The 10,913-nt window shown below is 42.5% G+C and overlaps 7 non-coding genes across 7 annotated transcripts; all 7 read right to left on the bottom strand.

Annotated features, from left to right (window-relative positions):
• Window positions 1-2,957: 2,957 nt before the first annotated feature.
• Window positions 2,958-3,029, bottom strand: trnap-cgg. Its single transcript has one exon. It is a non-coding gene; the product is annotated as a tRNA-Pro (tRNA).
• A 379-nt stretch (window positions 3,030-3,408) lies between these two features.
• Window positions 3,409-3,480, bottom strand: trnap-agg. The gene has a single exon. It is a non-coding gene; the product is annotated as a tRNA-Pro (tRNA).
• A 388-nt stretch (window positions 3,481-3,868) lies between these two features.
• Window positions 3,869-3,940, bottom strand: trnap-cgg. The gene has a single exon. It is a non-coding gene; the product is annotated as a tRNA-Pro (tRNA).
• A 362-nt stretch (window positions 3,941-4,302) lies between these two features.
• On the bottom strand, window positions 4,303-4,374 carry trnap-agg. Its single transcript has one exon. It is a non-coding gene; the product is annotated as a tRNA-Pro (tRNA).
• A 389-nt stretch (window positions 4,375-4,763) lies between these two features.
• Window positions 4,764-4,835, bottom strand: trnap-ugg. The gene has a single exon. It is a non-coding gene; the product is annotated as a tRNA-Pro (tRNA).
• Window positions 4,836-5,612: 777 nt separating this feature from the next.
• trnap-agg lies at window positions 5,613-5,684 on the bottom strand. The gene has a single exon. It is a non-coding gene; the product is annotated as a tRNA-Pro (tRNA).
• An 837-nt stretch (window positions 5,685-6,521) lies between these two features.
• trnap-ugg lies at window positions 6,522-6,593 on the bottom strand. The gene has a single exon. It is a non-coding gene; the product is annotated as a tRNA-Pro (tRNA).
• Between the last annotated feature and the right edge of the window lie 4,320 nt (window positions 6,594-10,913).

Genomic DNA, 10,913 nt, shown 5'->3' with positions numbered 1-10,913 from the left:
CTGGAGATAAAACATTTTGGAATTCTGATATATTACTAAACTAACATAATCTTTTGTAATCCCTCTGAATTCAGGAGATAGACATTGACAAGAATTATAAATATATTGTTTTTATTGTAGGTGTGATGCACACTAATGTACAATGCTAATGTATCCAGCCTCTAATACTGTATGCAGGAGTACAAGTGCAATATGAGCACAGTTGCAAACAGCTTTTTAAAATACACTACACTAATGTATACGTGACAATTTGATGACTTTGATGATGAGAAACATACATTTTTTCATTTACAGTCATCAAGTTAAATGTGAAGTCATTAGATTAGCTTGATTATCATTAGTAATAATGAATTAAATATAAGTTCTCCTAAGAAGCGCTTGTTGTATAAACAGTTAATGATTGATAACTCAACATAGCTGTAACAATATTTGATTTGATTTCATTTTCATCATTTTGCCTTTATTTAATAACATATTTAAAATATATATATTATTACATGTACGATAGTGTGTCATAAAACAACGGCAGATGGAATTTATTTAGTTGTCAGGGAAAGTGAAATAGTATTTATACATAAGTAAATACTTCATTGACATATATAATTGATGAATATTGTTATGAAATACTTAATATTTCACATTCATGTGAAATAAATCTAAAACTCTTACATTAGGTTATCAATCATTCAGCAACTATTTATCCACCATTTAAAAGTATTTCACTAGTCACTTCCAGTTGTCAAAAATCTTCTTTCCAGCTCAAGGCCATTACATTGAACTGAATGATATGCATATTTCATCACCTACATGTAAAATTGATCATTGTTATGCCGTGTCAAATTGATGGGTTGCAGTTGGAGAAACACAAGGTCAAAAACTACTCTTTGTTGTAAAAAATCAGAAGTCAGAGTTCCAAGCAGCAAAGTGTTCTTTAATGCCGGCAAAAAAGGAGAGCAAACAGTGTACACAAGATGCACCAGGTTGCTCTGAGGTTTCTGGCCTCAGGGCGTAGTCTTTTATACCCTTGGGTCTGCATAGGTCACACCTATTGTCCATCCTCTTTATCATAGCCAATTACACATACATTATAATTTATCCTCATCATTCGTTGGAAAAAACTCTCCACGATAGGTTTTGAATTGAGCTGGATATGCATTGGCACATCCGGTTCTATCTAGTCATGTTCTTTTTTTTATATAATTGTTGGGGATCATTTTACACCATTATTGCCAAATCGTCTCCTGGCCTTATTTTTTTTTATAAGTTATTCTTGCCATTTTACACCCTTATTTCTTGATCTTCTCCAGAGAATATTTTAAAAAAAGGTGAAGACTTTAATGCAAACCCAGGCAAAGTGACATTGAATACAAACACACTCAAATTTGTCCAGTGTATGAATTAAGATTCTTTTAACACACTACTGTGCCCTTATATTGATTATATGTGATCTGTGAGGTTATACATGCATCATAATGATAATTCAACACATTGTTACTTATTACTAATAATACTTATAAGAATCACCCTGCGCTAATGTCTTTTCTGTCAGCACACCATGAATCTTAATGAAATTACACCACATCTCAGCTTTTATCTCGGCTTTTACAACACAGTAGTATACTTTTCATTGAGATTTGTCTGGAACAGACTGCAAAGCATGCAGTGCTGGCTGCTGTAATCCACTCCATAGAGCTACAGCACACGGATGACCAGCCTACATCCATTAATTGGCTTTTAAACTAGTTTGGATTTGATGAAAAAAAGCACCCAGAATGGTGAAAACCAGTAGGAAACGGTGTGTGCAGAGCACATCTTGATTGCTCTCTCTCTCATTTTAGAGGTGTGACACTGTCATAACCTGGCCCACTGGCCATGTCAAAGAACAGGACTGGACACACCAAAAATGCCAGCAAATTAAGATTTATTATAATAAAGAAAATGAATTTAAACCAGGGCTGACAACTTTTGACTGGTATTTTAGTAGTACTTTTTTTAAAATAATAAAATGAGAATTATTCATGGTAAATTGACCCACTTGACCTTTCTCTGGCCTTGTTTAGTGCTGAACTGCTGCAATACGTAGGCCAGCTCCACAACTTTACACTGAAAGATCCTGAGTAACACCTGACGAATAAGATTAGACAAATGACCATTACATACCTATCAAGTTAACGTGACTGAAACGTGAGGTCAGTGATTGAAATTTGTGAGCCAACCCCCACTGTGCACACACACATGAAATAAGACAACACATGCAAGCATGGGTATCTGGTTGTGTTTTAAAATGAGGGAGCAAACTTGGAAATATAGATAATTGGTATGATGCATCTTTTTTTTCTGGGGGTAGATTACCTAAAAACTTATTAGCCTATTGGGAATTGTGAGAAAGTCTGAAAACGACAGGCACACAGAGCGACTCTAACTTTCCCCCTGAAGGTCTGAATAACTCGTTGCTGCATGGTGCTGCTGTTGCGCTGTGCTGCTCTGTCTTATCTGTTCATGTCCTCTGTCCTCCTGTCATGCTGCAAGTTATCAGTTGTGAGTTTGTTTTTCACTGCTTAGACCAACGACCCACAGGAAGTGTTGGACTTTTGATAGCAGCTCAGTGAAGTTTACACAGTATACCTTTAAACTAGCAACCACTGTTGGATCCATCCATCCATCCGTATTCACTTTCCAGGTCAGGTTGCAGTGGTTGTATGCTCAGCAAAGATGTTTAGATGCGCTGTTCTCCTTCATGGTCTTTCTGCTCTTCTTACGAGATCCCAAGGCGTTTTGAAAACAGAGGAGATATGCAGCCATTTCAGTATCCTCCTGGCGCCTACTGAATTTTCCTCCTTAGTGGATTTATCGAGCTGCCAAGTATGCAGCAGTTCAACTCTAATCACCTTGTTAACTTCCCAACAGTTCCAAACTAATCAGGTAGCCCACAAGAAGCAACCACATTGCTGCTATCTGGGCTCGTCCGGGATTTGAACCCAGGACCTCTCGCACCCGAAGCGAGAATCATACCCCTAGACCAACGAGCCACAGAAAGAGTTAGCCATTCAATAGCAGCTCGGTGAAGTTTACACAGTATACCTTTAAACCAGCAACCACTGTTGGATTCATTCATCTATCTGTATTCACTTTCCAGGTCAGGTTGCAATGGTTGTATGCTCAGCAAAGATGTTTAGATGTGCTGTTCCCCTTCATGGTCTTTCTGCTCTTCTTACGGGATCCCAAGGCATTTTGAAAACAGAGGGGATATGCAGCCATTTCAGTATCCTCCTGGCATCTACTGAATTTTCCCCCATAGTGGATTTATCAAGCTGCCAAGCATGTAGTAGTTCAGCTCCAACTACCTTGTTAGCTTCCCAACAGTTCCAAACTAGTCAGTCACAAGAAGCAACCACATTGCTGCCAACTGGGCTCGTCCGGGATTTGAACCCGGGACCTCTCGCACCCTAAGCGAGAATCATACCCCTAGACCAACGAGCCACAGGAAGTGTTGGCCATTCAATAGCAGCTCGGTGAAGTTTACATAGTATACCTTTAAACTAGCAACCACTGTTGGATGGATCCATCCATCCATCTGTATTCACTTTCCAGGTCAGGTTGCAGTGGTTGTATGGTCAGCAAAGATGTTTAGATGCGCTGTTCTCCTTCATGGTCTTTCTGCTCTTCTTACGAGATCCCAAGGCGTTTTGAAAACAGAGGAGATATGCAGCCATTTCAGTATCCTCCTTGCGTCTACTGAATTTTCCTCCTTAGTGGATTTATGGAGCTGCCAAGTATGCAGCAGTTCAACTCTAATCACCTTGTTAGCTTCCCAACAGTTCCAAACTAATCAGGTAGCCCACAAGAAGCAACCACATTGCTGCTATCTGGGCTCGTCCGGGATTTGAACCCAGGACCTCTCGCACCCGAAGCGAGAATCATACCCCTAGACCAACGAGCCACAGGAAGTGGGAGTCATTCGATAGCAGCTCGGTGAAGTTTACACAGTATACCTTTAAACCAGCAAACACTGTTGGATCCATTCATCTATCTGTATTCACTTTCCAGGTCAGGTTGCAATGGTTGTATGCTCAGCAAAGATGTTTAGATGCGCTGTTCCCCTTCATGGTCTTTCTGCTCCTCTTACGGGATCCCAAGGCATTTTGAAAACAGAGGGGATATGCAGCCATTTCAGTATCCTCCTGAAGTCCACTGAATTTTCCCCCATAGTGGATTTATCAAGCTGCCAAGCATGCAGTAGTTCAACTCCAACTACCTTGTTAGCTTCCCAACAGTTCCAAACTAGTCACATTGCTGCTATCTGGGGTCGTCCGGGATTTGAACCCAGGACCTCTCGCACCCTAAGCGAGAATCATACCCCTAGACCAACGAGCCACAGGAAGTGGGAGTCATTCGATAGCAGCTCGGTGAAGTTTACACAGTGAACCTTTTTCCCAGCAACCACTGTTGGATCCATCCATATATCCATCTATTTGTCTTCACTTTTCAGGTCAGGTTGCAGTGGTTGTATGCTCAGCAAAGATGTTTAGATGAGCTGTTCCCCTGCATGGTCTTTCTGCTCTTCTTACGGGATCCTGAAGCATTTTGAAAAAGGAGATTATATGCAGCCATTTCATTATGCTCCTGGCATCTATTAAAGTCTCCTCTTAAGTGGATGTGTCGAGCTGCCAAATAAGTAGCAGTTCAACTCCCTCCTCCTTAGCTTGCCAACAGTTCCAAACTTGTCAACTAACCCACGAGAAGCAAAAAAAATTCCGCCATCTGGGCTCGTCCGGGATTTGAACCCGGGACCTCTCGCACCCAAAGCGGGAATCATACCCCTAGACCAACGAGCCATACCAAGCAAAAGCCATGTGATTGCATCTGGGAGAATTTGACTCAGCGTACCTTTCTCCCAGCAACAACTGCAGGATCCATCCATCCATCGTCCATTTGTCTTCACTTTCCTGGTCAAGTTACAGCAGCATCTACTGAAGTCTCGTCCAGCATCCACGTGTCCAGCATACCTCCCAAACGTTAGACTAGGAACTTCAACATGTAGGTGAAGCAGTTTGACTCTCACCTCCTTCTTAGTATGTCTTAGTTTCCCAACTGTTACTAAAAGTTTCAAAATTAAACAGACAACTCAGAAGAAGCAGCCTAATTCTTGAACCTCAGGGCTCGTCCGGGATTTGAAGCCGGGACCTCTCACACCCTAAGTGAGAATCATACCCCTAGAGCAAAGAGCCACAGAAAGAACTAACCATTCAATAGCAGCTCGGTGAAGTTTACATAGTATACCTTTAAACCAGCAACCACTGTTGGATCCATTCATCTATCTGTTCTCACTTTCCAGGTCAGGTTGCAATGGTTGTATGCTCAGCAAAGATGTTTAGATGCACTGTTCCCCTTCATGGTCTTTCTGCTCTTCTTACGGGATCCCAAGGCATTTTGAAAACAGAGGGGATATGCAGCCATTTCAGTATCCTCCTGGCATCTACTGAATTTTCCTCCTGAGTGGATTTATCGAGCTGCCAAGCATGCAGGAGTTCAACTCCAACTACCTTGTTAGCTTCCCAACAGTTCCAAACTAGTCAGTTAGCCCACAAGAAGCAACCACATTGCTGCCATCTGGGCTCGTCCGGGATTTGAACCCGAGACCTCTCGCACCCTAAGCGAGAATCATACCCCTAGACCAACGAGCCACAGAAAGAGTTAGCCATTCAATAGCAGCTCGGTGAAGTTTACACAGTATACCTTTAAACCAGCAACCACTGTTGGATCCATTCATCTATCTGTATTCACTTTCCAGGTCAGGTTGCAATGGTTGTATGCTCAGCAAAGATGTTTAAATGCGCTGTTCCCCTTCATGGTCTTTCTGCTCCTCTTACGGGATCCCAAGGCATTTTGAAAACAGAGGGGATATGCAGCCATTTCAGTATCCTCCTGAAGTCCACTGAATTTTCCCCCATAGTAGATTAATCAAGCTGCCAAGCATGCAGTAGTTCAACTCCACCTACCTTGTTAGCTTCCCAACAGTTCCAAACTAGTCAGGTAGCCCACAGGACGCAACCACATTGCTGCTATCTGGGGTCGTCCGGGATTTGAACCCGGGACCTCTGGCACCCAAAGCGAGAATCATACCCCTAGACCAACGAGCCACAGAAAGAGTTAGCCATTCAATAGCAGCTTGGTGAAGTTTACACAGTATACCTTTAAACCAGCAACCACTGTTGGATCCATTCATCTATCTGTATTCACTTTCCAGGTCAGGTTGCAATGGTTGTATGCTCAGCAAAGATGTTTAGATGAGCTGTTCTCCTGCATGGTCTTTCTGCTCTTCTTACGGGATCCTGAAGCATTTTGAAAAAGGAGATTATATGCAGCCATTTCATTATGCTCCTGGCATCTATTAAAGTCTCCTCTTAAGTGGATGTGTCGAGCTGCCAAATAAGTAGCAGTTCAACTCCCTCCTCCTTAGCTTGCCAACAGTTCCAAACTTGTCAACTAACCCACGAGAAGCAAATACAATTCCGCCATCTGGGCTCGTCCGGGATTTGAACCCGGGACCTCTCGCACCCAAAGCGAGAATCATACCCCTAGACCAACGAGCCATACCAAGCAAAAGCCATGTGATTGCATCTGGGAGAATTTGACTCAGCGTACCTTTCTCCCAGCAACAACTGCAGGATCCATCCATCCATCGTCCATTTGTCTTCACTTTCCTGGTCAAGTTACAGCAGCATCTACTGAAGTCTCGTCCAGCATCCACGTGTCCAGCATACCTCCCAAACGTTAGACTAGGAACTTCAACATGTAGGTGAAGCAGTTTGACTCTCACCTCCTTCTTAGTATGTCTTAGTTTCCCAACTGTTACTAAAAGTTTCAAAATTAAACAGACAACTCAGAAGAAGCAGCCTAATTCTTGAACCTCAGGGCTCGTCCGGGATTTGAAGCCGGGACCTCTCACACCCTAAGTGAGAATCATACCCCTAGAGCAAAGAGCCACAGAAAGAACTAACCATTCAATAGCAGCTCGGTGAAGTTTACACAGTATACATTTAAACCAGCAACCACTGTTGGATCCATTCATCCACCTGTATTCACTTTCCAGGTCAGGTTGCAATGGTTGTATGCTCAGCAAAGATGTTTACATGCGCTGTTCCCCTTCATGGTCTTTCTGCTCCTCTTACGGGATCCCAAGGCATTTTGAAAACAGAAGGGATATGCAGCCATTTCAGTATCCTCCTGAAGTCTACTGAATTTTCCCCCATAGTGGATTTATCGAGCTGCCAAGTATAAAGCAGTTCAACTCTAATCACCTTGTTAGCTTCCCAACAGTTCCAAACTAATCAGGTAGCCCACAAGAAGCAACCACATTGCTGCCATCTGGGCTCGTCCGGGATTTGAACCCGGGACCTCTCGCACCCAAAGCGAGAATCATACCCCAAACCAACGAGCCACAGAAAGAGTTAGCCATTCAATAGCAGCTCGGTGAAGTTTACACAGTATACCTTTAAACCAGCAACCACTGTTGGATCCATTCATCTATCTGTATTCACTTTCCAGGTCAGGTTGCAATGGTTGTATGGTCAGCAAAGATGTTTAGATGCGCTGTTCCCCTTCATGGTCTTTCTGCTCCTCTTACGGGATCCCAAAGCATTTTGAAAACAGAGGAGATATGCAGCCATTTCAGTATGCTCTTGGCATTTGTTGAAGTCTCCTTTTAAGTGGATGTGTTAAATAGGCAGCAGTTCAACTCCCACCTCTTTGTTAGCTTCTCAACAGTTCCAAACTAGTCAAGTAACCTACAAGAAGCAAACACATTCCTTTCATCTAGGCTTCTCCGGGATTTGAACCCGGGGCTTCTCGCACTCAAAGCCCGAATCATACCCCTAGACCAACGAGCCACTTTCCACGTGCTGTTGCAGCTGTTGCACGCTCAGCAAAAATGCCTAGATGCTCTCTTCCTCTGCCTCCTCCTCCTGCCCTTCACAGTGGATTGTGAGGCGTTTCGAGAAAAGAGTGGATATGCAGCCATTTCAGTATGCTCCTGGCGTCTTCTGAAGTCTCCTAAGGGGACATGCCTAGCATACCTCCCAACTGACACCGTCAACATGTAGATGCATCTATTGAAGTCCCGTCCCAATTGGACGTGCCGAGCTGCCAAGTATACAGCAGTTTGATTCTCATATCCTTCTTAGGATGTCTTAGCTTCCCAACAGTTCCAAACTTGCAAAATCAATCAGATAGCCCACAAGAACCAACCACATTCCTCCCCTCTCGCACCCGAAGCGAGAATCATACCCCTAGGCCAGCGAGCCACTAACAACGTGCTATGTAGGATTTCCCCTGCAGTGAATGCTGTTCAGGTTTGACTTACTTTAAAATAATCTTCGACGTGTAGGTTTTTCCTTGACTCTTTTCATGCCTTCACTTATGGATTCAGCTTTGTGATAATTGTCTAGAAATCAGAAAAAAAATTGGTGGAATGTATAAACTAGCTTACAAAGGAGGTCCACACACTAAGTCTTGAACTCAAGTCTTCAATATCATAGACGACTGCGCTGATTACCAAGCCAATGTACAGACAGACCTCTACCTATTTATACACTCATAACACAGAGACAGCACAGCGTGTAATGTGTAGAGAAGAACTTCAAAGGCGATTCTTGTTTTACACTTTTCATTTACTGCATATTTTTTACAACCTAACTTTGTGGAAAGGAGAAGGGGAACAACAGGTTATGGAGAGTCCCTTGGGAGTACTTAGCGTGTGTCAGTAGCTCAGCTTTGGCCCTGTTTACACCTGGTATTAACATCCGTCTCGGGTGAACCGATCACAAGTGGACAGCTTTAAGTACAGGTGTAAACGCACCCAAGACGCATTGAGGACGGATTGAGATCCGATCACTCAGACCACATTCGAAGGTGGTCTGGGCCACATGTGGCCACATTCTTTTAGTAGTGTAAACGCAATGCGTCCTGGGCCACATTGAAGGACCGCCTACTCAACTGATGTCCTCTATTTTCCGGCAGACTAGGCACAAGACCCTCCGTCCAAAGCTGTTCAACTTGTTTGATAACAGGATAAACAAATTATTTTGTTTTTCATGTGAATTAAAAACGTAACCCACCTCCTGTTTTTCCTGTTTTTCTCGTTCCCCTAACCGGTTTCCCTCTTCAAATCGACAATTAGAATATAAATTAAACCATTCATTTTTCGCTTGTCTGTCTAAAAAAATATTTCAGAAGCTAAACGTTGCTGGATAGTCTCTTCTGTCCTGTCAAGTTGATAACAATAGTTTTTAGTTTTGCCCCGCTGCTCAACATAATGAGCTCAATATTTATCAGGAGGATGACTGCTTTACTCCAAACAGTTTCACTGTATGAACCTGGACTTTGTGTGTAACAGATGACTTACTGCATGTGTAGAAGAATACAGAACATTAATTAACATTAGATCCTGACTGACCCTGTTGGTGTGTCGGATATTTGAAGAATGAAGTTATGCTGCTGTGTCTTGTGCGTACATGCATACAGTGTCTCTGAATGGAGAGACACAGCTGCTTGGAGATCGTTGCATAACTCTCTCTCTCTCTCGCTCGATGCGGAATGTTTATATATATCCTGAACATTTATCAAGTTGAACACAGCTTTGGTCGAATAATGAACAAATTTGGTCTTTGAAAATGGAAACGATGTCTGTGTTTATTTGCATATAGAGTGGGGAAGTGAGATCTGATCACAAGTGGTCACTCAGGATGCATGTGGAGATGCATGTTAATACCAGGTGTAAACAGGGCCTTCATCTCTGGGGAACACCCATAACTCTGAGAGAGATGTCCAAATAGGGAAATGTGTGTCATGCAGCAGGTGGATGTGACTCCCCTCATTGAGACATGCTGATAGATGTAACAGTGGAGCACAGGGGAGAGACTGAGATAGCGATGTAACCAACCTGCACGCTGGTATTTGACATGGTTTTCTTTTTCTTCCCAAAAACAAATAATTTTTAAAAAATTTGTACAAAAAAATGTTCATAAAAAAACACTATTTGTGCTTTGCCATATAATGTATTTGTACTCAGGCACTCCTAGTGCATAAGGTGACGTAGAATGTTGTAAGACCAAAAGCCAAACAAAAGCAAAGAGTTGGTAGCGGGGAAGAAGAGAGAGCCATGCTGATGACTGGGGCTTTTATATCCTATGGGAGCACTGGGCCCAGGTGCTCCACATCAGGTTGGCCACCACAATCAACTTCTCAGGCACCTTAATGACAGCACAAGTTAATACACACACACACATTCAGACTGTGCAGGGGTTGTCACAACACATACGACACAATCATACAGTGCATCTGCAAGGCTGTAGCTGCAGTCATTTCGTACAGGTTTCTGAATAAAGGAATCCACCGGAGAGATGTAATAGCTCATCTGAATGGATTCTTCAGTAATGTTGTCAGATGGGGAAACCTCAGCATTTAACCCTATGAGATTGAAATGCCTCCTCCTGATGAAGACATCTACTAAATGAGGTCATATTTTAGGACACACTCAGGACAGAAGGAGCCACTCTGAAGAAACCGAGAAAAACAGACATCAAAATTACTGTCAGTGGAGTCATTTTGCCACTTTAGACACCATTGGATGATCCTGATAATCACATAAAATGCCATTCAGTTTCACTTTATTCATTGAAACTGACATCGTGTTAATGGGGTTATTTTGTGTGGTCTTGCCCTAATTAATCAGTAGCCAATGAAACATCCATCTGTCGACATAATCTTCATTTGGTACAGAAGCTGCTTATTTTTAGGATGGGATACCTAAAATGTAAAGAAAGAAAAGGTAATGTAGCATCTGACTAAAATGTAACTATGTAAATGTAAGCATAAGATTTCACAAATTTCACTTGATGCCAACATTGGACCAT

The sequence above is a fragment of the Thunnus maccoyii genome, chromosome 2 (assembly GCF_910596095.1).
Source record: "Thunnus maccoyii chromosome 2, fThuMac1.1, whole genome shotgun sequence".
Classification (NCBI taxonomy): Eukaryota; Metazoa; Chordata; class Actinopteri; order Scombriformes; family Scombridae; genus Thunnus; species Thunnus maccoyii.
Note: the sequence above shows the minus strand (reverse complement) of the source record. Positions and strands in the feature narration are given on the sequence as shown.